This window comes from Globicephala melas, chromosome 2, assembly GCF_963455315.2.
Source record: "Globicephala melas chromosome 2, mGloMel1.2, whole genome shotgun sequence".
In the NCBI taxonomy this organism is placed as follows: Eukaryota; Metazoa; Chordata; class Mammalia; order Artiodactyla; family Delphinidae; genus Globicephala; species Globicephala melas.
The window spans coordinates 51,945,824-51,970,786 of NC_083315.2; the positions used below are offsets into that span (position 1 = coordinate 51,945,824).

At 41.0% G+C, this 24,963-nt stretch overlaps 1 protein-coding gene across 1 annotated transcript in view; it reads right to left on the minus strand.

Annotated features, from left to right (window-relative positions):
• Window positions 1-24,963, minus strand: part of GABRG3 (gamma-aminobutyric acid type A receptor subunit gamma3) — a 606,363-nt gene that overhangs the window by 484,323 nt on the left and 97,077 nt on the right. The window lies entirely within an intron of this gene.

Sequence of the window (24,963 nt, forward strand, 5' to 3'; positions counted from 1 at the left end):
AAATACAAATTTATAAACTTTTATAAATATTTCTTCATCATGTTCTCCTGGAGGTAATAGTACAGACTGTAGAATCATAAGTGTGATTTTGAGCTCATTAATTACCAATTTAAGACTCTCTGCATTCATACATGTATCATATACTGATACAAAGGGAACTACCCTTGTCTTTTAGCTGAACTTTTTCACATGCAACAGATATATGAGAACTGAGAATCATGAATGCATACTGAAGCCGCATACAAGCCCCTGTGTCCAGGTCCCTTGAAGTAAAAGGTTTTTGCTTTAGTCTCCTAGGTCTCTCCTGAGTCTCAAAAGACTGGTTCAGGAGTTAATGATTAGGAAATGTGAAGATGTAGAAACTAAGAATAGCTGTTGGGCTGGAATCTGGTAACAATTCAGAACACACATGGCAGAATCACTCAACTCCCAGTTCCCTGAAAGCTACAGATAAAGGCCTGACATACATTCCTAAGTTGTTTTTATAGGAAGCAGACCTCCACCAGATCAAACTGCTGACTGCAAGCACGTAGACCCTAGACTGGTTGAAACCAAAAGGTTGATGATGATTAAAACCTCACTTTGATGCCAGCCATCCGAGAATTGAACACAAGCTGATCACGCACCCCACAACTCCCCTCCTTCACACTGCCTTTAAAACCCCTTCCCTGAAAGCCATGGGGGAGTTTGGGTCTTCTGAGCATGAGATGGCTGTTCTCCTTGTTTGGTGCCCTACACTAAAGGCTATACTTTGCTTCACCACAAACCTGGTCTCAGTAGATTGGCTGCTCACAGGTGAGCAGATCCAAGCTTGGTTCAGTAACAACATCTGATTCGTACAGTTAATTATGATAGGCTTTTAGGGCTCCGGGCCATGGGTGTGACAGTCGTGCCTAAGACTTACAGTGTCAGTGCTGGGCCCCACTGCTCTCCAGTGAGTCTACACACAACTGTAATGACTTATGAGAGGTAGGGACCCCTTACCCAACTCAGGATAATGTGCACTCCTGGACTTTTTATTCCTCAATAATGCCAATGATGTAAGAACCACAAGACTGGAAAGTCCCACTGAGGACAAGACAACTTGACCAGAGTGTTCCTTCAGAGCACAACCACCTAACGATGTCCAACATGTTGAATTTTAATATGGTGGTTTATCTCTGGAAAGGAAGCAAGCATGAAAAATTATGCAACGACTAGCTGAGTAAGCAACTGACAACATATGTCCCACTGCAGACAATATCTTATGTCATCTCTCACAACCTCAGAGTATCAAAGGGAAGAGACACTAAGGAAAGATTTTAAATAAATAACAATATATGTAAAACAAGAAAGACAAGAGGTGTAGCCATGAGAGCAGTTGCATTTGGCTACAATTTTGCCCAAAGACATCAAATTATTCTAAGTGTCTGTTGAGTTGCAGATGTGCCTGATTATATTGTAAACCCAAAAGGAAAAAAGCTGAAAGAAAAAACTGTAATGAGTGTTCTCTTCCACTCCCAGGCTGGGATAATATTTTAAAAGCATGTGCCTATTTTGAGACCTCCAAAAAACACGCCTCCCATATGCAAGAGTAATGAAACATGAACATGAGATGACTTTGAAATTGGAGTTCAAAGAACTTCCTATCACTATTTTAAAGAGCAAAATAAGTATGAAGGACCAGTTCTTCCCATAACACGGAGCTGCAGATCAAAGAATAAAGAGGAACTAGGGCATGCATAAGACTACAGGACCACACAGAGCACATGGCGACCTGAAACACAGCATCTTTCATGCTGCTGGAGAACACAGGAATGAGCCAGGAACACTGAGGAAGAAGAAATGATTTAAAGAAATGTGTAAGGGCCTGCCTGCTCCCTCTCATTACTCTGACCTCTGAACCCTCTGCAGTTCTCAAGTCAAGCTAACATCTACCACCTGCTCTGACACAGCAAATGTAATTAACACCATCATTTGCAGATGGAGAGAAAGAAACTCTGCTCCAAAGTCAGCCAGAGTTTCTCTGTGGATCTAGAATTAATTGGCCGGTTGGTGGGAATTCGGTTTTGCTGCAAAGTGAAGAGGAGGCCACCCTGCAGAGCACATGGTGCCTCTGGGATGGACCGCCCTGGGCACGGGTCTCAGGCCATGTCTAACTACACTTAGTTCCTTGTCCATAAAGACACTGGGAATACTGAATTCATAAGGTTCTGTAAGGACTAAATGAGATAATATGGGTAAATTCTTTGGCGGGTGCTGGGAACTCAGTATAAGCTAATTCTGTAACAGGGAAGAGCCAAATCTGACCACATGTTGGATCTGTTTCTTTTACTTTAACCTTTGCTTTCCACTGTTTTTGTTCACTAAAAGGATACTGTCTATACATAATGGCCTACCTCGGGGAACCCTGCCTCTCTGCCTGAATGTTAAACCAAAGTACCTTTGTTCAGGCAAACATCTGGGCCCTGTCCACCTGTGGATGGCTACAAGAAAGAAGAAATTAACACATCCCCTCCGTGAGGCTGGCCAGGTGGTATTTGCAAAACTTAATGGCCTTTTTACTTTACTTCCTCATCTCCTCCCCCTCTCTGTGCTATAGAAGAAACCGGCATCCAAACCCCGATAATATGGTTATTTTGAGACTTTAGTCTGCCATCTTCTTGGTCTGCCGGCTTTCTGAATAAAGTCATATCCCTTGCCTCAACACCTCGTCTCCAAATTACTGGCCTGAGCAGAGAGCAAGCTTGAACTCAGTAACAATTCCTTTTTTTCTCCTTCACTGAATGCACACATGCTTTTTTAAAAAAAATAAATTTATTTACTTATTTATTTTTGGCTTCGTTGCTGCTCATGGGCTTTCTCTAGTTGCTGCAAGCGGGGGCTACCCTTCATTGCAGTGTGCGGGTTTCTCATTACAGTGGCTTCTCTTGTTGCAGAGCATGGGCTCTAGGTGCGCAGGCTTCAGTAGTTGTGGCACGTGGGCTCAGTAGTTGTGGCTTGCAGGCTCTAGAGCGCAGGCTCAGTAGTGTGGTGCACAGGCCTTAGTTGCTCTGCAACATGTGGGATCTTCCCAGACCAGGGCTCGAACCCATGTCCCCTGCATTGGCAGGCGGATTCTTAACCACTGTGCCATCAGGGAAGTCCCACACATGCTTCTGATAGAGCAAAGTAGTGCAGTTGCTAATGTCCCTTGATATCCAGTAATTTCAGCAGATTTGTAGTTTTGTGCTCTAGCTGAAAGCTGCTTAAATTAATTGCTGCCAAACATATGTATCATTTCATTCATTTTAGATAGTTTATCTTCTCGGAGACACTAGGCACATCCAGAAAGAGGAAACAGATGAAGAGACTATGGGCAAATCCATAAGGATGGAGCATAATGCACTGACCTTCTAAAGTTTGTTTCCTGGTCAGAGCTGCTGGGATTTGCCCTCTCCTGCATGTCTGGGACTATATAATATACGTGCTGTGCAGCACTCAACATGAGGTCTTTGCACTTGTCGTTCCCTCCTATTCAGGGTGCCCCAACGCCACCCCGAGCCTTCTGCCATCCCCTGCTGGGTTAGCTTCAACTCACCGCCTTAGCTTCACAAGTGCCTGAAGGAATCCTCTGATGATCTCTGATCAGGCCGTGTTCTGTCATAACATCACTCCAAAGCTGCTCATTCCATTTCTTCAAATAATTCATCTCAGCTTGTATAGTAATACATTTTGGTGGTTATATGAATTAATGACAATTTGATCTTCCAGGCTTTATCACCTTGATTTCAGAAACTACATCTTGTTTGGCATAAAGAAGGTGTATGGTCATAAACTTCTAAATGGCTGCCAAATATCTCCCCCACCTGGGATTCCAGCCCTTGAGGAGATTCTCTCTCCTGTGGGTTGGACCCGGTGATGTGCTCCTGACAAGTAGAACACAGCAGAAGTGACAAGGCATCTCTTCCAGATTACATTGTAAAACCTTGCCCCTTAGGCCTCCCCTCCCCTCCCTTCTCCCTCTGTCTGTCTGTCTGTCTGTCTCTGGCCTCTCTCTAATACAACCAGTTGCCCTCTGGAAAGGCCTGTGTGGCAGGAACTGAGAGAGGCTCCAGGCAAAAGCCAGCAAGGAACCAAGATCCTCAGCCCAACAGCCAGTGAGGAAATGAGTCCTGCCAATATCACACAAGGATCCTGGAATCAGACTCTCCCCAGTCAAGCTGTGAGATGACTGCAGGCCCAGCCTCATCTGCAGCCTGTGAGAGCCCTTGGAGCAGAGGTGTCAGCTCAGCCACACCCAGATTTTTGACCATGCATACTGGGAGATAAGAAATGTGTCACTTTACACTTGTATGTGGAATCTAAAAAATGATAAAAATGAACTTATTTACAAAACAGAAATAGACTCACAGACATAGAAAATAATTTTATGGTTAATAAAGGGGAAAGCGGTGGGGGGAGGGGTAAATTAGGAGTTTGGGATTAACAGATACACACTACTATGTATAAAATAAACAACAAGGATTTACTGTATAGCACAGGGAACTATATTCAATATCCTATAATAACCTATAATGGAAAAGAATCTGGAAAAGAAAAAATATATATATATATATACACACACACATAACTGCTGTACACCTAAAACTAACACAACATTGTAAATTGAATATACAAAAATTATTTTAATGGTTAAAATGGTTAAAAATAAAATAAAATATTTTTAAAAAAGAAGTGTGTCACTTTAAGTCCCTGAGTGTTGGGATAATAGATAACTAACCTATACTTCGCTGCACACTCTTAACCTGATGGAGAAACACATATTTTACTTCCAAACAACAGGAAAAAAGATGGAGTATTTTTCTGAGTTGTAGAAAGAGAAATGTCCCACCAAATTCAATTCAATCAGCAATTATGCCTGGGCTTTGCTACAGAAAGCTTTACTGAAGAGGCAGTAGATATGAGAATTGGGGACAGAAAGTCCACGCAGTGGGGAGGAGCATGCAGAAGCTAATCAGATGCAGATGGAGCAAGAGACAGTTACTGAGCAAGGGTCAGGCACAAATCAGGGCCACCACACACACACCCATCCCCCACCGATGGCTGTGACTGAGAACGACACATAGACCTACAGAGAGAAAATCAACAATGATATCTGGTAAGTGTCTTAACACACCAGGAAAAGGCCTCTGCCCAGCCTGCAGTGAGGGCAGGAAACTTCTCAGGAGTAGAAGGACAGTAAAAATTATACAGACAAAAGAAGCTGAGCATTCCCAGCAGAGGCAATGGCACCAGCCAAGGGACAAAGTCCCAAATACCTTGTGGACAGCCTGATATCCATGGCAAGAAGTCTGGATCTGAGCCCGGAAGCTGTGAGAAGCATTGGCAGTGTGTGAACAGGCGGCCAGGAGGAGGGACTGGGAGTTCCCATGCTGAGGAAACTTCCACAGCACCACACCAGCAATACGTGGTGATATAGTGGGCCTGGAGGAAGGGAAGGGGAGGGGCAGGGACAGTGCCAAGGAAGGGGAGCTGCATCATCACACAGCCACGTGAAAGGGACAAGGGGGCCTTCTCAAAAGTTGTTCAAAAACCTATCCTTTTGAAACTATTCCAAAAAAATTCAGAGGAAGGAACACTTCCAAATTCATTCCATGAGACCACCATCACCCTGATACCAAAACCAGACAAAGATACCACAAAAAAACAAAATTACAGGCTGTATCATTGATGAACATAGACATAAAAATCTTCAACAAAATCCTAGCAAACTGAATCCAACAACACATTAAAAGGATTATACACCATGTTCAAGAGGGATTTATCCCAGGAATGCAAGTATTTTTCAATATTCACAAATCAACCAGTGTGATACATCATATTAACAAATCAAAGAATAAAAACCATATGATCATTTCCGTAGATGCAGAAAACGCCTTTGACAAAATTCAACATCCATTTATGATAAAAAACTCTCCAGACAATGGACTAGAGGGAAACTACCTCAACATAATAAAGGCCATATATGACAAAGCCACAACTAACATCATACTCAATGGCGAAAAGCTGAAAACATTCCCTCTAAGATGAGGAACAAGACAAGGATGCCCACTCTCACCACTCTCATTCAACATAGTTTGGAAGTTCTAGCCACAGCAATCAGAGAAGAAAAATGAATAAAAGAAATCCAAATTAGGATGGAAGAAGTAAAACTGTCACTGTTTGCAAATGACTTGATACTAAGAAAATCCTGAAGATGCCACCAGAAAACTAGAGCTCATCAATGAATTTGGTAAAGTCACAGGATACAAAATTAATATACAGAAATCTGTTGCATTTCTATACACTAACAACGAAATATCAGAAAGAGAAATTAAAGAAACAGTCTCGTTAAACAACACAAAAAAGAGAATAAAATACCTAGGAATAAACCTACCTAAGGAGGCAAAAGACCCGTACTCTGAAAACTATAAGATGCTGATGAAAGAAATCAAAGACGACACAAACAGATGGAAAGATATACAGTGTTCTTGGATTGGAAGAATCAATATTGATAAAATGACCATACTACCCAAGGTAATCTACAGATTCAATGCAATCCCTATCAAATTACCAAGGCATTTTTCATAGAACTGAAACAAAAAATTTAAAAATTTGTATGGAAACATAAAAGACCTGGAATAGCCAAAACAAGCTTGAGAAAAAATAACGCAGCTGGAGGAATCACACTCCCTGACTTCAGACTATACTACAGAGCTACAGTAATCAAAACAGTATGGTGCTGGCACAAAGGCAGTCTTATAGATCAATGGAACAGGATAGAAAACCCAGAAATAAACCCACTCACCTATGGTCAATTAATCTACAACAAAGAAGGCAACAATATACAATGGAGAAAAGACAGCCTCTTCAATAAGTGATGCTCAGGAAACTAAACATGTAAAAGATATAAATATGTAAAAGAATGAAGTTAGAACATTCTCTAACAGCATATATAAAAATAAACTTGAAGTGGATTAAAGACCTAAATGTAAGACCAGATAAAATACTTAGAGGAAAACATAGGCAGAACACTCTTTGGCATAAATTGTAGCAATATTTTTTGGATCGTCTCCTAGAGTAACGAAAACAAAAGCAAAAATAAACAAATGGGCCCTAATTAAGCTTAAAAGCTCTTGCACAGCAAAGGAAACCATAAAAAGACAACCTATGGACTGGGAGAAAATATTTACAAACAATGCAACTGACAAGGGATTAATCTCCAAACTATACAAACAGCTCATACAGGTCAATATAAAAAACAAAAAACCCAATCAAGAAATGGGCAGGAGACCTAAATAGACGTTTCTCCAAAGAAGACATACAGATGGCCAAAAAGCACATGAAACGATGCTCAACACTGCAAATCAAAACTGCAGTGAGGTATCACTTCACACCCGTCAGAATGGCCATCATCAAAAAGTCTACAAATAATAAATGTTGGAGAGGGTGTGGAGAAAAGGGAACCCTTCTACACTGTTGATGGTAATGTTAACTGGTGCAGCCACTATGGAAAACAATATGGAGCCTCCTTAAAAAAACTAAAAATAGAGCTACCATATATGATCCAGCAATCCCACTCCTGGGCATACATCTGGAAAAGACAAGAACTCTAATTTGAAAAGATACATGCACCCAAATGTTCACAGCAGCACTATTCACAATAGCCAAGACATGGAAGTAACCTAAATGTCCATCAACAGGTGAATGGATAAAGAAGATGTGGTGTATATATATATATATATATATATATATATATATATATATATATGTTACAATGGAATACTACTCAGCCATAAAAAGAATGAAATAATGTCACTTGCAGCAACATGGCTGGACCTATAGATTATCGTAATAAGTGAAGTCAGACAGAGTAAGACAAATATCATATGATATCACTTATATGTGGATAAAAAATAACACAAATGAACTTATCTACAAAACAGAAACAGACTCAGAGGAAAAAAAAATTTTCAGCAGAGGGCTGGCTGGCTCACTTTGCCCAGGTGAAAATCAATGAACAATGAGGTCTTCAATCAGCAGGTGAGAGTTGGGACACCGAGGGGACCCAGAAGGGAAGTTCTTTGCATCAAGTGAGGCCATTAGGGTGCTATGTCCTCATACACAGATCTGGTCTTCAAGAATCTCATTCACTGAGGTCAGCTTTGGTGCTCTGCCTTAGTTTCCTCTAAAGAAATCAAACACCACAAATTTAGACCCCAAACAGGAGACCTGCCTTGCAGGTATTCCTTCTACCATCCACATGAAGACCTATTGGAAGAGTTCCTGTGCCACTTCAGGGCACTTCAGTCTACCAGAGGGACTGTGGCAGGCAAGTCCTGGGGCAGACAGCACTGCTCCTCCTGCCATGTCCTCCTGCAGGTGCAGAGGTAAGCGTGGAGCTCAAACTCCACTGTGCTAGAATCAGCTGGCCAGCATACCTCGGGACAAGACACAGATCAAGTAAAAAGTGAAAGACACAGATCAAAGATGATTCTGACTGTCTGTAGGGTTGTTCTGATTGGCTTATTTTGTCAATGAATATGTTGCTAACTTTATGGGAACCAAAAAGGGGAGGTTTGGATGGCCAAGTTAGGATGTTCAGTTAAGAACTAGCCAAGTGAGGAGTAGGAACTGGAGAGCCTACACAAGATCTAGGAAAACATCAGAAATCATGTCTTCAGCTTAGGGTAAAAAAAAAAAATCAGAAGAAGCTCAAATTACAGAATTTTCAAATAAGGAACATCATGTATGGTGCATATAACATGTAAAGTTCTCTCTTCAGTGGCTTTTAGTCTGTCCAACACTGCTAGAGAGCAAGGGAGAGAAAGATTTTCAGTAAATAGTCTATAAACGCTGTTTGAATGTTGCATACTGGGAAGAGTTTTCACCCACCAGGGCACCTCACAGAAAGGCCAGCTCCTCACAGAGAAGGAGTTTTGCAGGTCAATTTCAACAAGACAGAGTGACTCAGAGAAGGCTGGACAATTTCAGAAGGAGAAAGGGGAAATGAATTCAGGGGGTCACATTTTTTTATCTCATGTAAATTCCTTTCAAATGCTTAAAACTTAATTGCTTTTCTCACTCAATGTCTTTCTTGAAATATCTAACTTGTAACTTTGAAGCCAAAAAAAAGAAGAAAAAAAAGGAAAACAGTATTTTACTGTTTTCTTTGATTCCAGTTCATTTTCATTTCTTTGCATAGCTCAAGGACAAGTTTATCTTTAGACTTCAGTATAATGAAAGAGAAGGATGGGCAGATTAGAGAGTCTAGAAACAAAAGGTGAGTGATTGCAAATCTTGCAAATCATGGCAAAATTAATTGTTCACAGGAAATTTTAAAAGAGTTTCTTCAGTTTTATAAAAACAAATTTCCCTGTTGTGTGCTCAAATTATAGGACATTTGCTCTGGAAGAGACCAGAGAGGCCACTGTGTGCAGGTTTTTTCTCCCTGAGAACGTCCCACACCCCCAGAACCTTGGTGTCCATGGGGCACCTAGTAACCTGGGAGCAAGAGAGTCTGCCCTACGGAAGCAAAGGTGAAACGTGCCTGCCTCCAAGGCCCAGCCATTTGTTTTGTTCCAGTCCTGTCCTCTTGCAGAACTTCACCTGCTCTTCAGTGGACAAAACAGTGGGCAGTGCGGTTTGTGCAGACTGAAGTGTGTCTCGGGACCTCCCAGCCTGGGTACCTGGCAGCCTGAGGAGTAAACACAGCAGACCAGCAGACAGTGGTGCATCAGCAGGACTTGCATCCCACCAGGACACACACCCAGCCCTGCTCTGTTGTTGTGAACAATGGGACAACACAAGTGCAGGGACGTGAGTGGGGCAGCTGAACCGCCAAAGCAAAGGCAAGGACGTGGCAAAAGCAAGCGAAAGAGAACCAAGCTGGACAAAGTGAGGATGCAGAGGAGAAGCAGAGAGGATGGTGTCTAATGAGGAGGGACTTCACAGGGAGATAAAACAAGAAGCAGAATATCACAGGTGAGTGGCTAAGTGCAAGGGAACCCCACAGCCAGATTTCAGGGCTAGCTTAAGCTGCAGTGGCAGCATCACTGGACCACCACGCATCATCAGTGGTGGCCCCTAGGAGATGTATGTGAAGGTCGGTGCTCCTTCACACCCATGAGGTCTGATAATTATTTTGAAACAGGCCTCAGGAATATGGTTCTGACAAAAGAAAAATCTGTTATTTCCTGACAGATGCAACGAACTATTAAATGTTGGGTCTTGCTTACAGTTGAGCTATAAAACTGATTTGTGGGTGGAAGGACCAAACTTAGTGCTATGAAGGGCTCCTTTTGACGTCTTCATACCACGGTCATCCCTGTGGGCTGGGATCAGGTTCCCACCTGGTGCAGTGGTCCCTCATAGTTAACTGTTGAGCAGTAAGAAGCACCTGGGGCCCCTCCGTGGTGCTGGCCGGCAAGGAGTGCCTGGACTGTCAGATGCATCTTTACACTGAGGACCATCTGCCCTCCTGCACCTTCCTCTGTTATTCAACACAAAAACTTCAACATTTCTGTAACAGGTAAGCCCTTTGGTCAAGCTCCTGTCCTCGGTGTTTTCTCTCCAACAAGAGGAGCATTTCAGAGCCCATGATGACTTTCAAGACCACCCCCTTCCAATCTATGGATCATGAAACAGCTACCAAATTATATAAGAAGCATCAGTGAGAATCGGCAAACTTTGATTTCTCTTACTGACTTCTCTCTCCTTTTTGAAAAGCAAGGCAATATTTACTTATCCTCATCCAGATTTTCCATAATTTATCAAACATCATGGATACTGGCTTTGTGCTCACACTGACCAACTTTTTCAGGACCCTAGAATCATGACCGGTCTGAAGTAGGACTCATATTTAAAAATAAACAACTCCAGAGTTGAATTAATTCTTAATATTTATTACATCCTTTCCAGTTTGAAAATTATTTTCTTTCAACTGAATTTCGCCAACTTCTTCTATGTGTAGAGAACCCCTGGAAATCGTGGCAGGAAACAAAAAGAGCACAGCTCCTCAGGAGCTGGACTTCAGCCCATTTCCCCCCTCAGAAAACTGCCTGGTTTTCTTGTCTCTGGAGCCTTCTGCTTACATCCCACATTCTTCTTCTAAATAGGCACACCATCCCTCTCCATCCCAACCCCCTCCCCACAAAAAAGAAAACCTTAGTCCTTGGTTTTCTCTACTTTTCCTTCTATCCATAGGAGGACAGAAGTCTGTCTCAGGAGGATCTCAGAAATGCTTTTAGGGTTTTACAGAATTGTATCTTCTCATCCCTTCAAATGTTTTATCTTTTTTTTTGTAAATAAAAGAAAGTACAACTTTAAATAAAAATGAGCACAGCTCCTGAGCAGTGACCTCCAGGAGCAGTTTAAAATGTTTGGGGTCTGACATACTTTAAACTAATAGGAATGTGGAGAATATGAAGTGCGTGCCACCACTGAGGGGTTTTATTTGTCATGTCTGTTTTTATTGCAACAGTAGTTGAAAAAAGGCATCAACTGAATGGTGGTGGTGTGCTATGGAGTGAGGGAAGGTGACAATGTGAGCCTTGAAGAGTATAATCTTTACAGAAAGAAAAACTGGACAGTCATCCCAAGAGAGGATCAGGAAGAACAGAGGCATGGAATATAGGGAATGTAGGGGCAGGGCTTGTTAGTCCAGCATACCCAAAGCATCACGTTTCTGAGAGCACAGTGGGTATACGAGGCTGAAAGAGGCTGGAGACAAGCCTTAGAAGACCCATAGGGCTAGCTGGGGAGCCTTGTTCTACAGCCACCTGGGATCCACACAAAGTTTTTGAGCAGAAGAGCAATGAACTCAGACCCACTTCCAGGAAGACAGCTGTGGTACCTGTGTGAAGGCGATATGAGAGAGAGAATATTTTACACAAGAAAGCCAATTAGGAAATTATGAAGCAGATCAGGCAAAATATTGTGCAAGCCTGAAGAGAGGGCAGATACAAACATACAAACAAAGAAAATAGCTCCTGGAGCAAAGTTCCCAGGGAGCAGAGGACAGGCATCAGTGCAGAAGGGAAAAGAACAGGGGGAAGCTGAGGGACCCACGAGACCCCTCCACCAGGGCAGGCTGGTTGGAAGGAGGAGAGCTGGAAGACAGAGGCAGAGCACACAGAGGCTGTGGAGCCCGGGATGTGCCTGGGAGCATGAATCGCCAACAGCCCCCACGAAAACAAGGTGATTTCCAGCGCCACCCACAGTCCTGGAAGCATAGAGGGAAAGCGTGCATCTCCTCTGAAGGCCTGCCTCCTCACTGTTCACAAATGAGGGACAGAAGATACATGTGCCTTTCACTCTTGCTCTTGAATGATCATTCTTTCCCTTTCTCATTCCTTGCCAACATCCCTGTGCCAGCCTCCAGCCTTCCTGAGGTTGCTCTGACATTTCTAGTCCCCCTTCTGCACCTGTGCTCAGTCCTTTAGAGGGCGAGGCCCCACACATGCCTGAGTGGTCAGCTGCATTGCTCACACCCCAAAATGGGGAAAGCACAGTGTTCATTCCCGAAATGGAAAAGTTACAGGCAGGTTTCATGCAGCTTCTGTGATTCCGGCCATTCCACCTCCCTTACCACAGAGACCAGGGGAAGCTGGCAGTGTCAAAAGCTCAAGGAAAAAGGGAGAGTGGTGATGCAGAACCATGGGACCGCCGAGAAGGAGGGCTCTTACTCCTGGTACTCCTTCCTCGCAAACCTCGTCTCGATTTGGGGAGTGATGAGGCCTTGGTGAAGAACTCCATGATGGAGGGATGCCCTGAGCAAATGCTGTGCTACTGACACCATGCCTCATGGTTTCTCTGACCTGGGAAATCCCAGACACTGCAGCCTAAGTTACTTCCATTGTAGTTGATTTGAAATGATGTTTGTGATCATTTCCATGAAAATAAATTGTCAAAAGATCAGACATTTGGGTAGGTAAGTAATCTCCACTTACAGTGTTGCAGCTCTAAAGAAAACAGTGTTTAACTAACATGCTTTTGAATTGCTGTATCTTTTCCAAAAACCTAAGTCGTTCCATCAGTATGAACTGACTGAATAGCAACTGGTCAGAACTACAGATTAACACATTTCTTTTCATTCTCTTCTATATTATGCATGTTGTTGATTCACCCCTTCTAACTTGTTCAGTGAGGCAAGGCACACACATATCTTCCTGGTTAAAAAGACCTAATACAGACTGGAGTAGCCTAGATGGAGGAGTAGGAAGACCCTGAGCTCACCTCCTCCCATGGGCACACCAAAATTACAACTATTTACAGAGCAACTGTCTATGAGAATGACCTGAAGACCAGCAGAAAATATTTTCTAGAACTAAAGCTATAAAGAAGGAACCACAACGAGATAGGTAGGAGAGACAGAGAAGTGGTAGAGTCGAGACCCATACCACCAGGTGGGCAACCCACACAGGAGAATAATTACATTGCAGAGATCTTCCCCAAGGAGTAAGGGGACCAAACCCCACATCCAGGGTCCTGCACCAGGAAGACGAACCCCCAGAATGTTTGGCTTTGAAGATCAGTGGGGCTTAACTTCAGAAGGGCTGTGCGAAATAAAGACTCCCTCTTAAAGGGTGCACATAGAATCTCACATGCTCTGGGATCCAGGGCAGAAGCAGTAATTTAAAAGGAGATTGGGTCAGACCCACCTGCTGATCTTGGAGAGTCTCCTGGAGAGGCAGAAGGCAACTGGAGCTTATCCTGGGGACACAGACACTGGCAGCAGCCATTTGGGGAGCTCGTTTCACCACGTGGACACTGGTGCTGGCAAATGCCCTTTTGGAATCCTCCCTCTAGCTTATTAACACTGGGGGCTTACCCACACAACAGCAAGTTGGCACCAGTCCTGAGACCCCTGAGCCAAGCAGTCAGCTGTGCAGGGACCCGGTCCCACCCACCAGGGGGCTGGCACCAGCCATGGGACCCTCCAATCACCTCCAAGCTGACTCAGGATCTGAACCCATCCAACAGTGGATCGCCAGGACCCAGCCTTGCCCACCAGCAGGTCAACACCACCCCTGGGGCCCCAGGCCCTACAGCCAGCCATGCCAAGACCCAGCCCCACCTATCAGTGGCTGGCAGCCTCCACACAAGGCAAAGCCTGGCAGCCAACCAGGCCAGGGGCCAGCATCGCCTACAGCCACAGCCAGAGCAGTCGGCCCTGCCACAAAGAAGGGCCCACGCAGCCCACGTACAGGGTATCCTTAGATCACACAGCTCTTAGAACCAGAGGGGAGTGTGCTGCTGGGCCCTAGAGGCTATCTCCTACATAAGACCACTTTTACCAGACTGGGAAATGTAACTGACATACCTAACACACACAAATGAAGACACAGAATTAGGCAAAATGAGGCAACAAAGGAATATGTTCAAAACAAAGAAATCAGATAAAACCCCAGAAGAACTAAGTGAAATAGAGATAAGCAATCCACCAGATAAAGAGTTCAAGGTAATAATCATAAAGATGCTCAATGAATTTGGGAGAAGAATGGATGAACACAATGAGACATTTAACAGAGTTAGAAAATACAAAGAAAACCAAACAGAGTGAAAGAATACAATAATTGCAATAAAAATACACTAGAAGGAATCAAGAGTTCCTTGGATGACATAGAGGAACATATCAGCGAGAAATCACTAATGCTGAAGAGAAAAAAGAATTTATAAACTTAGGACAGTTTAAGAGACCTCTGGGACAACATCAAGTGTATTAACATTACATTACAGAGGACCAAAAAGAACAAGAGAGAGAAAGGGGAAGAGAACATATTTGAAGACATAATAGCTGAAAACTTCCCTAACCTGGAAAAGGAAAACAGTCACCCAAGTCCAGGAAGTGCAGAGAGTCGCATACAGGATTAAGCCAAAGAGGAACACACCAAGACACAATGAAATTAAAATGGCAAAAATTAAAGATAAGGAGAAAAAATTAAAATCAGCAAGGGAAAAGCAACAGAGAGCTCCCATAAGACTGTCAGCTGACTTTTCAGTAGAAACTCTACAGGCCAGAAGGAAGTATCACAATATATTTAAAGTGATGAAAGGGAAAAACCTACAACCAAAAATACTCTGTGGGGTAGAGTCAATATGGCGGCATGGGAAGATGCAGCATTTGCGTCTCCCCACAGTTAGGGCACCTGCCAGATGCTGGTGGGGGACTTGACGCCTAAGGAGATGGGAGGAAACCCCAAGTGACTGGTTGGGACGTGGGGGGACTGGCGGGGGGAGAAGTGGAGGCTGGACAGGACCGGAGCACCTGAGGGGTGGCTGGGAAGGAGGAGGTTTCCCAAACCTTGGGGGGACCCTCGGGGGCTTGGATCAGGGGGGAACACACCTAGCATTTCCCCTGCCCAATCGGCCCGGGAAGCCTGCCCAGCTCCCAAGGCTGGGTCTGATGCCCTCAGAGGCCCCCTCTGGGCCCTGCTGGTCCTAGGGTTGTAGGAGGAAGGGAGGAGGGGGGAAGAACAGGAGAGGCAGACAGTAGGAGGGGAGCCCTCCAGGACCACATGACTGGGGAAGGTGTGGTGGGCATTTCTACTGCCACTCAGCCCCAGGGAGCCTGCTGAGCTCCCAGGCCAGTCCCTCACCCTCCAAAGCCCCATTTGGGCTGCAATGGCCCTGGGGGCACAGGAGGGAGGCCAGGGGAGAATGGGAGAGGCAGGCAGGACAGGCCCTCCAGGACCGCAGGAGCAAGAGAGGAGCGGAGGGCATTTGCCCAGCCTACTCAGGCCCAGGAAGCCTGTTGGGCTCCCAGGCTGGGTCGCCCACCCTCCAAGACCAGAGGCAGGCCTGGGTCTTTCTGTTATGTTGAGCCTAAGCCTCACGCCCTGAGGGTCTTTTCCAGCCCTGTGGGTCCCAGCCACCACCAAAACCTCACCCCTGCCTAAGCTGCATGCCCCACAGCTGAGGCCTTTTCCACCTTTTTTTGCTTTTCCTACTCCTCTTTTTTACTATTGTGGTTCTATTTTACCTTCTGGTTATTGTTTCATCTATATTTTTATTTTTATATTCTTTCCAAGATATCTGTTAGTTTCATAGTCTAATTTTATTTTTTACTCTTCATTGTTGTTCTGCTGCTTTTTAATTTTTTGCCACCCTGTGCGGCTTGTGGGATCTTGGTTCATGAGCCAGGCATCAGGCCAAAGTTCCTCTGGTGGGAGCTCCAAGTCTGAACCACTGGACTAACAGAGAACTTCACACCCCAGGGAATATTCATCAGAGTGAAGTCTCCCAGAGATCCTCATCTTAGCACCAAGATGCAGCTCTACCCAACAGCCTACAAACTCCAGTGTTGGAAGCCTCAGACCAAACAACAAGTAAGACAAGAACACAATCCCAGCCATCAAAAAAAATAACAGTAAAAAAAGTGAGACAGCAAAAAGATATGTCTCAGTTGAAGAAGCAAGGTAAAAACGTATAAGACCAAATAAATGAAGAGGAAATAGGCAATCTACCTGAAAAGGAATTCAGAGTAATGATAGTAAATAGTATCCAGAATCTCAGAAATAGAATGGAGGCACGGATCGAGAAAATACAAGAAATGATTAACAAAGATCTAGAAGAACTAAAGAACAAACAAACAGAAATGAACAACACAATAACTGAAGTAGAAAATACACTAGAAGGAATCAATAACAGGATAACTGAGGCAGAAGAAGAAATAAGCGAGCTGGAAGACAGAATGGTGGAAATAACTGCCAAGGAGCAGAATAAAGAAAAAAGAATGAAAAGAATTGAAGACAAACTCAGAGACCTCTGGGACAACACTAAATACAACAACATTCAAATTATAGGGGTCCCAAAAGAAGAAGAGAGAAAGAAAGGGTCTGAGAAAATATGTGAAGAGATTATAGTGGAAAACTTCCCTAACACGGGAAAGCAAATAGTCACCCAAGTCCAGGAAGCTCAGAGAGTCCCATACAGGATAAACCCTAGGAGAAACACACCAAGACATATATTAAGCAAACTAACAAAAATTAAATTCAAAGAAAAAATATTAAAAGCAGCAAGTGAAAAGCAACAAATAACATACAAAGGAGTCCCCATGAGGTTATCAGCTGATCTTTCAGCAGCAACTCTTCAGACAAGAAGGGAATGGCACAATATATTTAAAGTGACGGAGGAGAAAAACCTACAACCAAGATTACTCTACTCAGCAAGGATCGCATTCAGATTTGACGGAGAAATCAAAAGCTTTTCAGGGGCTTCCCTGGTGGTGCAGTGGTTGAGATACCACCTGCCGATGCAGGGGACACGGGTTTGTGCCCCGGTCCAGGAAGATCCCACATGCCGCGGAGTGGCTAGGCCCATGAGCCATGGCCGCTGAGCCTGTGCGTCCGGAGCCTGTGCTCCGCAACGGGAGAGGTCACAGTAGCACAGTAGTGAGAGGCCTGCGTACTGCAAAAAAAAAAAAAAAAAAGCTTTTCAGGCAAGCAAAAGCTAATTCAACACCACCAAACCAGCTTTACAACAAATGCTAAAGGAACTTCTCTTGGTGGGAAAAACAAAGAAGAAAAACACCCACAAAAGGAAACCCAAAACAATTAGAAAATGGTAATAGGAACATACATATCAACAAAAACCTTGCATGTAAATGAATAAAATGCCGCAACCAAAAGACACAGACTGGCTGAGTGGTTACAAAAGCACAACCCATATATATGCTGTCAACAAGAGACCCACTTCAGACCTAGGCACACATACAGACTAAAAGTGAAGGGATGGAAAAAGATATTCCATGCAAATGGAAATCAAAAGAAAGCTGCAGTAGCAATACTCGTATCAGATAAAATAGACTTTAAAATAAAGACTGTTACAAGAGATAAAGAAGGACACTACATAATGATCAAGGGATCAATCCAAGAAAATATAACAATTATAAATGTTTATGCACCCAACATAGGAGCACCTCAATACATGAGGCAAATGCTAAAAACCATGAAAGGGGAAATTGACAGTAACATAATAGTAGGGGACTTTAACACCCCACTTACACCAATGGACAGATCATCCAAACAGAAAATAAATAAGGAAACACAAGCTTTAAATGACCCAGCAGACCAGATAGATTTGATTGATATTTACAGAACATTCCAACCGAAAGTGGCAGAATATACTTTCTTCTCAAGTACACATGGAACATTCTCCAGGATAGATCACATCTTGGGTCACAAATCAAACCTTGGAAAATTTAAGAAAATTGAAATCATATCAAGTATCTTTTGTGACCACAACGCTACGAGATTGGAAATCAATTACAAGAAAAAAACTGTAAAAACACAAATACATGGAGGTAAACAGTGCACTACTAAATAACCACGACATAACTGAAGGAATGAAAGAAATAAAAAATATACATAGAAACAAATGACAATGAAAACACAATGACCTAAAACCTATGTGATGCAGCAAAAGCAGTTCTAAGAGGGAAGGTTATAGCAATTCAATCTCACCTCAAGACAAGAAAAGTCTCAAAGAAACAATCCAACCCTATACCTAAAGTAACTAGAGAAAGTAAAACAAAGAAAACCCAAAGTCAGTAGAAGGAAAGAAATAATAAAGATCAGAGGAGAAATAAATGAAATAGAAACAAAGAAAACAATAGCAAAGTTCAGTTAAATTAAAATTAAAAGTTGTTTGAGAAGATAAACAAAATTGATAAACCCTTAGCCAGACTCGTCAAGAAAAAAAAAGGAGAGGATGCAAATCAATAAAATTAGAAATGAAAAAGGAGAAATGACAACTGACACTGCAGAAATACAAAGAATTATAAGAGACTACTACAAACAGCTGTATGCCAAAAAAATGGACAACCATCAAGAAATGGACAAATGCATGGAAAGGTACAATTTTCCAAGACTGAAACAGGAAGAATTAGAAAATATAAACAGACCTATCACAAGTAATGAAATTGAAACTGTAATTAAAAATCTTCCAACAAACAAAAGTCCAGGACCAGATGGCTTCACAGGCAAATTCAAACATTTAGAGAAGAGCTAAGCTAACACCGATACTTTTCAAACTCTTCCAAAAAATTGCAGAGGGAGGAACACTCCCAAATTTGTTCTATGAGGCCAATATCACCCTGGTACCCAAACCAGACAAAGATACTACAAAAAAAGACAAAATTATAGACCAATATCACTGATAAAAATAGATGCAAAAGTCCGGAAGAAAACACTAGCAAAAAGAATCCAACAACATATTAAAAGGATCATACACCATGATCAAGTGGGATTTGTCCCGGAATGCAAGGATTCTTCAATATAGGCAAATCAATCAACGTGATACACCATATTAACAAATTAAGGGAAAAAATCAAATTATCATCTCACAGAAAAAGCTTTTGACAAAATTCAACATCATTTATGATAAAAACTCTCCAGAAAATGGGCATAGAGGGAACCTACCTCAACTTCAAAGGCCATATATGACAAACCCACAGCAAACATCATACTCAATGGTGAAAAACTGAAAACATTTCTACTAAGATCAGGAACAAGACAAGGATGTCCACTCTTGCCACTCTTATTCAACATAGTTTTGGAAGTCCTAGTCACAGCAATCAGAGAAGAAAAAGAAATAAAAGGAATAAAAATTGGAAAAGAAGAAGTAAAACTGTCACTGTTTGCAAATGACATGGTACTCTACATAGAAAATCCTAACGATTCCACCAGAAAATTACTAGAACTAATTGATGAATTTGGTAAGGTTGCAGGGTACAAAATTAATGCACAGAAATCTCTGTCATTCCAATACACTAACAACAAAAAATCAGAAAGAGAAATTAAGGAAACAATCCCATTTACCATCACAACAAAAAGAATAAAATATGTAGGAATAAATCTACCTCAGGAGGCAAAAGACTTGTACTCAATAAACTATAAAACACTGATGAGAGAAATCAAAGATGACATAAACAGATGGAGAAATATACCATGTTCTTGGATTGGAAGAATCTATATTGTGAAAATGACTATACTACCCAAAGCCATCTACATTCAATGCAATCCCTATCAAACTACCAATGGTATTCTTCACAGAATTAGAACAAAACATTTTACAGTTTGTATGGAAATACAAAAGACCCCGAATAGCCAAAGCAATCTTGAGAAAGGAAAATGGAGCTGGAGGAATCAGGCTCCGTGATTTCAAACTATACTACAAAGCTACAGTAATCAAGACAGTATGGTACTGGCTCAAAAACAGAAAGATCAATGGAACAGGATAGAAAGCCCAGAGATAAACCCACGTACATATGGTCACCTAATTTATGACAAAGGAGGCAAGAGCATACAATGGAGAAAAGACAGCCTCTTCAAAATGTGGTGCTGGGAAAACTAGACAGCTACATGTAAAAGGATGAAATTAGAACACTACCTAACACCATACACAAAAATAAACTCCAAGTGGATTAAAGACCTAAATATAAGACCAGACACTATAAAACTCTTAGAGGGAAACATAGGAAAAACACTCTTTGACATAAATCACAGCAAGATCTTTTTTGATCCACATCCTAGAGTAATGAAAATAAAAACAAAAATAAACAAATTGGACCTAATTAAACTTAAAAGCTTCTCACAGCAAAGGAAACCATAAATAAGATGAAGACAACCCTCAGAATGAAAATTTCTGCAAATGAAACAACCAACAAAGGAATAATCTCCAAAATATACAAACAACACATGGAGCTCAATACCAAAAAAACCCACAATCCAATTAAAAAATGGTCAGAAGATCTAAATAGACACTTCACCAGAGAAGACAGACAGATGGCCAGAAGCACATGAAAAGATGCTCAACATCACTAATTATTAGAAAATGTAAATCAAAACTACAATGAGGTATAACCTTACACCAGTCAGAATGGCCATTATCAAAAAATCTAGAAACAATAAATGCTGGAGAGGGTGTGGTGAAAAGGGAAACCTCCTGCACTGTTGGTGGGAATGTAAATTGATACAGCCACTATGGAGAACAGTATGGAGGTTCCTTTAAAAACTAAAAATAGAACTACCATATGACCCAGCAATCCGACTTCTGGGCATATACCCTAAGAAAACCATAATTCAAAAAGAGACATGTGCCACAATGTTCACTGCAGCACTATTTACAATAGCCAGGGCATGGAAGCAACCTAAATGTCCATCTACAGATGAATGGATAAAGAAGACGTGTCACATATATACAATGGAATATTACCCCATAAAAAGAAATGAAATGAGTTATTTGTAGTGAGGTGGACGGACCTAGAGTCTGTCATACAGAGTGAAGTACGTCAGAAAAAGAAAAACAAATACTGTATGCTAATGCATATATATGGAATCTTAAAAAAAAAATCGTACTTATGAACCTAGTGGCAGGGCAGGAATAAAGACACATAAAGAATGGACCTGAGGACACGGGGGGGTTGGGGGGAAAGAAGAAGCTGGGGCAAAGTGAGAGTAGCATTGACATATATACACTACTAAATGTAAAACAGACAGCTAGTGGGAAGCAGCTGCGTAGCACAGGGAGATCAGCTTCATGCTTTGTGATGACCTAGAGGGGTGGGATAGGGAGGGTGGGAGGGAGGCTCAAGAGGGAGTGGATATGGTGGTATATGTATGCATATGGCTGATTCACTTTGTTGTACACAGAAACTAGCACAGCATTGTGAAGGAATTATACTTCAATAAAGATATATTAAAAAAAATACTGTACATGGCAAGGCTATTGTTCAGATATGAAGAAGAGGTAAAGAGTTTTACAGACAAGCAAAAGCTAACAGAGTGCAGCATTACCAACACAGCTTCATTAGGAATGTTAAAGGGAATTCTCTAAATGGAAAAGAAAAGAACACAACTAGAAATATGAAAGGAAAAACTTATCAAAGGAAAAAATCTACTGGTAAAGACAAATACACAGTAAAGGTAGTTAATCAACCACTTGTACAGCTACTCAGAGGGGTAAGAGACAAAAGTAGTAAAATCATCTATATCCACAGTAAGTAGTTAAGGGTTATGCAAAATGAAAAGATATAAAATATGTCAAAAACAGTAAATGGGGGGAGTAAAAATTCAGGGTTGTTAGAATGCATTTTAACTTAAGGGATCACCAACTTGAAATGATGATGTATATATATAATTGCCATATATGAACTTCATGGTAACCAGAAACCAAAAATTTATATATACACATACAAATGAAAAAGGAATCCAAACATAACACTAAAGATAGCCATCAAATCACAAGGGAAGAGATCAAAAGAAAAAGAAAGGAACAAAAAAGGAATACAAAAACCTCAAAAAATTTCACAAAACAGCAATAAATATATCTCTATTAATAATTACTTGAAATGTAAATGGACTAAATGTTCCAAATAAAATCATGGAGAGGCTGAATGGATTAAAAAAAAACAACACCCATATATATGCTGCCTATAAAAGACTCACCTCAGATCTAAAGACACACATAGACTGAACGTGAAGAGATGGAAAAAATTATTCCATGCAAACAGAAATGAAAAGAAAGTTGGGGTAGCTATATAAGACCACATAGACTTTAAAACAGACATATCAGACCAAACAGACCTTAAAATAAAGACTGTCACAAGAGACAAAGAAGGTCATTACCTAATAATAAAGGGATTGATCCAACAAGAAGATATAATAATTGTAAACATATATATATATGTACAACCCTACCCAACATAGGAACACCTAAATACATAAAAGCAAATATTAACAGACATAAAGGAAGAAATTCACAGTAACACAATCATAGCAGGGGAATTTAACACCCCACTTACATCAATGGGCAGATCATCCAGACAAAAAAATCAATAAGGAAACACTGGCCTTAAACAACACATTAGATCAGATAGATTTAATAGATATAAATAGAGCATTCCATCCAAAAACAGCAAAATACACATTCATTTCAAGCACACATGGAACATTCTACAGGACAGATCACATGCTAGCCCACAAAACAAGTCTCAATAAATTGAAAAAGACTGAACCATATCAAGCATTTTTTCTGACCAAAATAGTATAAGATTAGAAACCAACTATAAGGAAAAAACTGCAAAAAAATAAACATAGGAGGCAAAAAAAATATGCTACTAAACAACCATGGGTCACTGAAGAAATCAAGAGGAAATTTAAAAATACTTGGAATTTAATGAAAACAGAAACACCATCTATGGAATGCAGCAAAAGCAGTTCTAAGAGGTAAGTTTACAGCGATACGAGCATGTCAGAAAATAAGAAAAATCTCAAACAAACAATCTAAACTTACACCTAAAGGAACGAGGAAAAGAAGAACAAAGAAAATCCAAAGTTAGTAAAAGGAAAGAAATCATAAATATCAGAGCAGAAATAAATGAAACAGAGACTAAAAACCAATACAGAAGATCAATGAAATTAAGAGCTGACTTTTGAAAAGATGACCAAAATTGCTAATTTTGATAAACAAAATTGATATTAGCTAGACTCATCAAGAAAAAAAGTGGTCTAAATCAATAAAATCAAAATAAAAAAGAAGTTAAATCTGACACCACAGAAATACAATGGATCATAAGAAATTACTACAAACAATTATATGCCAATAAAATGGACAACCTAGGAAAAATTGGATAAATTCCGAGAAATGTACAATCACCCAAGACTGAATAGCAAGAAATAGAAAATATAAACAGACCAATTACCAGTAATGATATTGAATCAGTAATTAAAAACACTCCCAACAAACTAAAGTCCAGGACCAGATGGCTTCACAGGTAAATTCTACCAAATATTTCAAGAAGAGTTAACAGCTTTCTCAAACTATTCCACAAAATTTAAGAGGAAGGAACACTTCCAAACTCCTTCTATGAGGCAAGCCATCACCATGATACCAAAACAGACAAAGAATCACAAAAAAGAAAATTACAGGCCAATATTGCTGATGAACATACAGTGATATTGAGGCAAAAATCCTCAACAAAATATTAGCAAACCCAATTCAGCATTACATTAAAGGGATCACAGACCATGATCAAGTGGGATTAATCCCCTGGAGACAACATCCTTAAATCAAACAATGTAACACATCACACTAACAAACTGAAGGATACAAATCATATGATCATCTCAACAGATGCAGGAAAAGCATTTGACAAAATTCAACACCGATTCACCATAAAACTCTCAACAATGTGGGTACAGAGGGAACATATCTCAACATAATAAAGGTCTATATAACAAACCTACAGCCAACATTGTACTCAAGAGTGAAAAGCTGAAAGTATTTCCTCTAAGATTAGGAACAAGACGAGGATGCCCAGTCTCACACTTCTATTCAATGTAGTACTGGAAGTCCTAGCCACAACAATCAGACAGGAAAAATAAATGAAAGGAATCCAAATTGAAAAGGAAGAAGTAAAACTGTCACTGTTTGAAGATGACATGATACTCTATACTGAAAATCCTAAAAAACTATTAAAATTCAACAATGAATTCAGTAAATGGCAGTACACAGAAATCTGTCATGTTTCTATACATTAACAACAATCTATCAGAAAGAGAAATTAAGAAAACAATCCCATTTACAATTGCATCAAAAAGAATAAACTATCTAGGAAAAAAATCTAACAAAGGAGGTAAAAGACCTGTACTTGGAAAATTATGAGACACTGACTTAAAAAAACTGAAGATGACACAAAATAATAAAAAGATATACCATGTTAATGGATTGGAAGAATTAGTATTTCTAAAATGACTATACTACCCAAGGCAATCTACAGATTCAATGCAATCACTATCAAAATACCAATAGCACTGTTCACAGAACTAGAACAAATGATTCTACAATTTGTATGGAAACACAAAACCCCAAATAACCTTACTTCTCTTATTCTAAAAAGAATGAAATCTTGCCATTTGTGACAGCATGGATGGACTTAGAAGATATTATGCTAAATGAAAT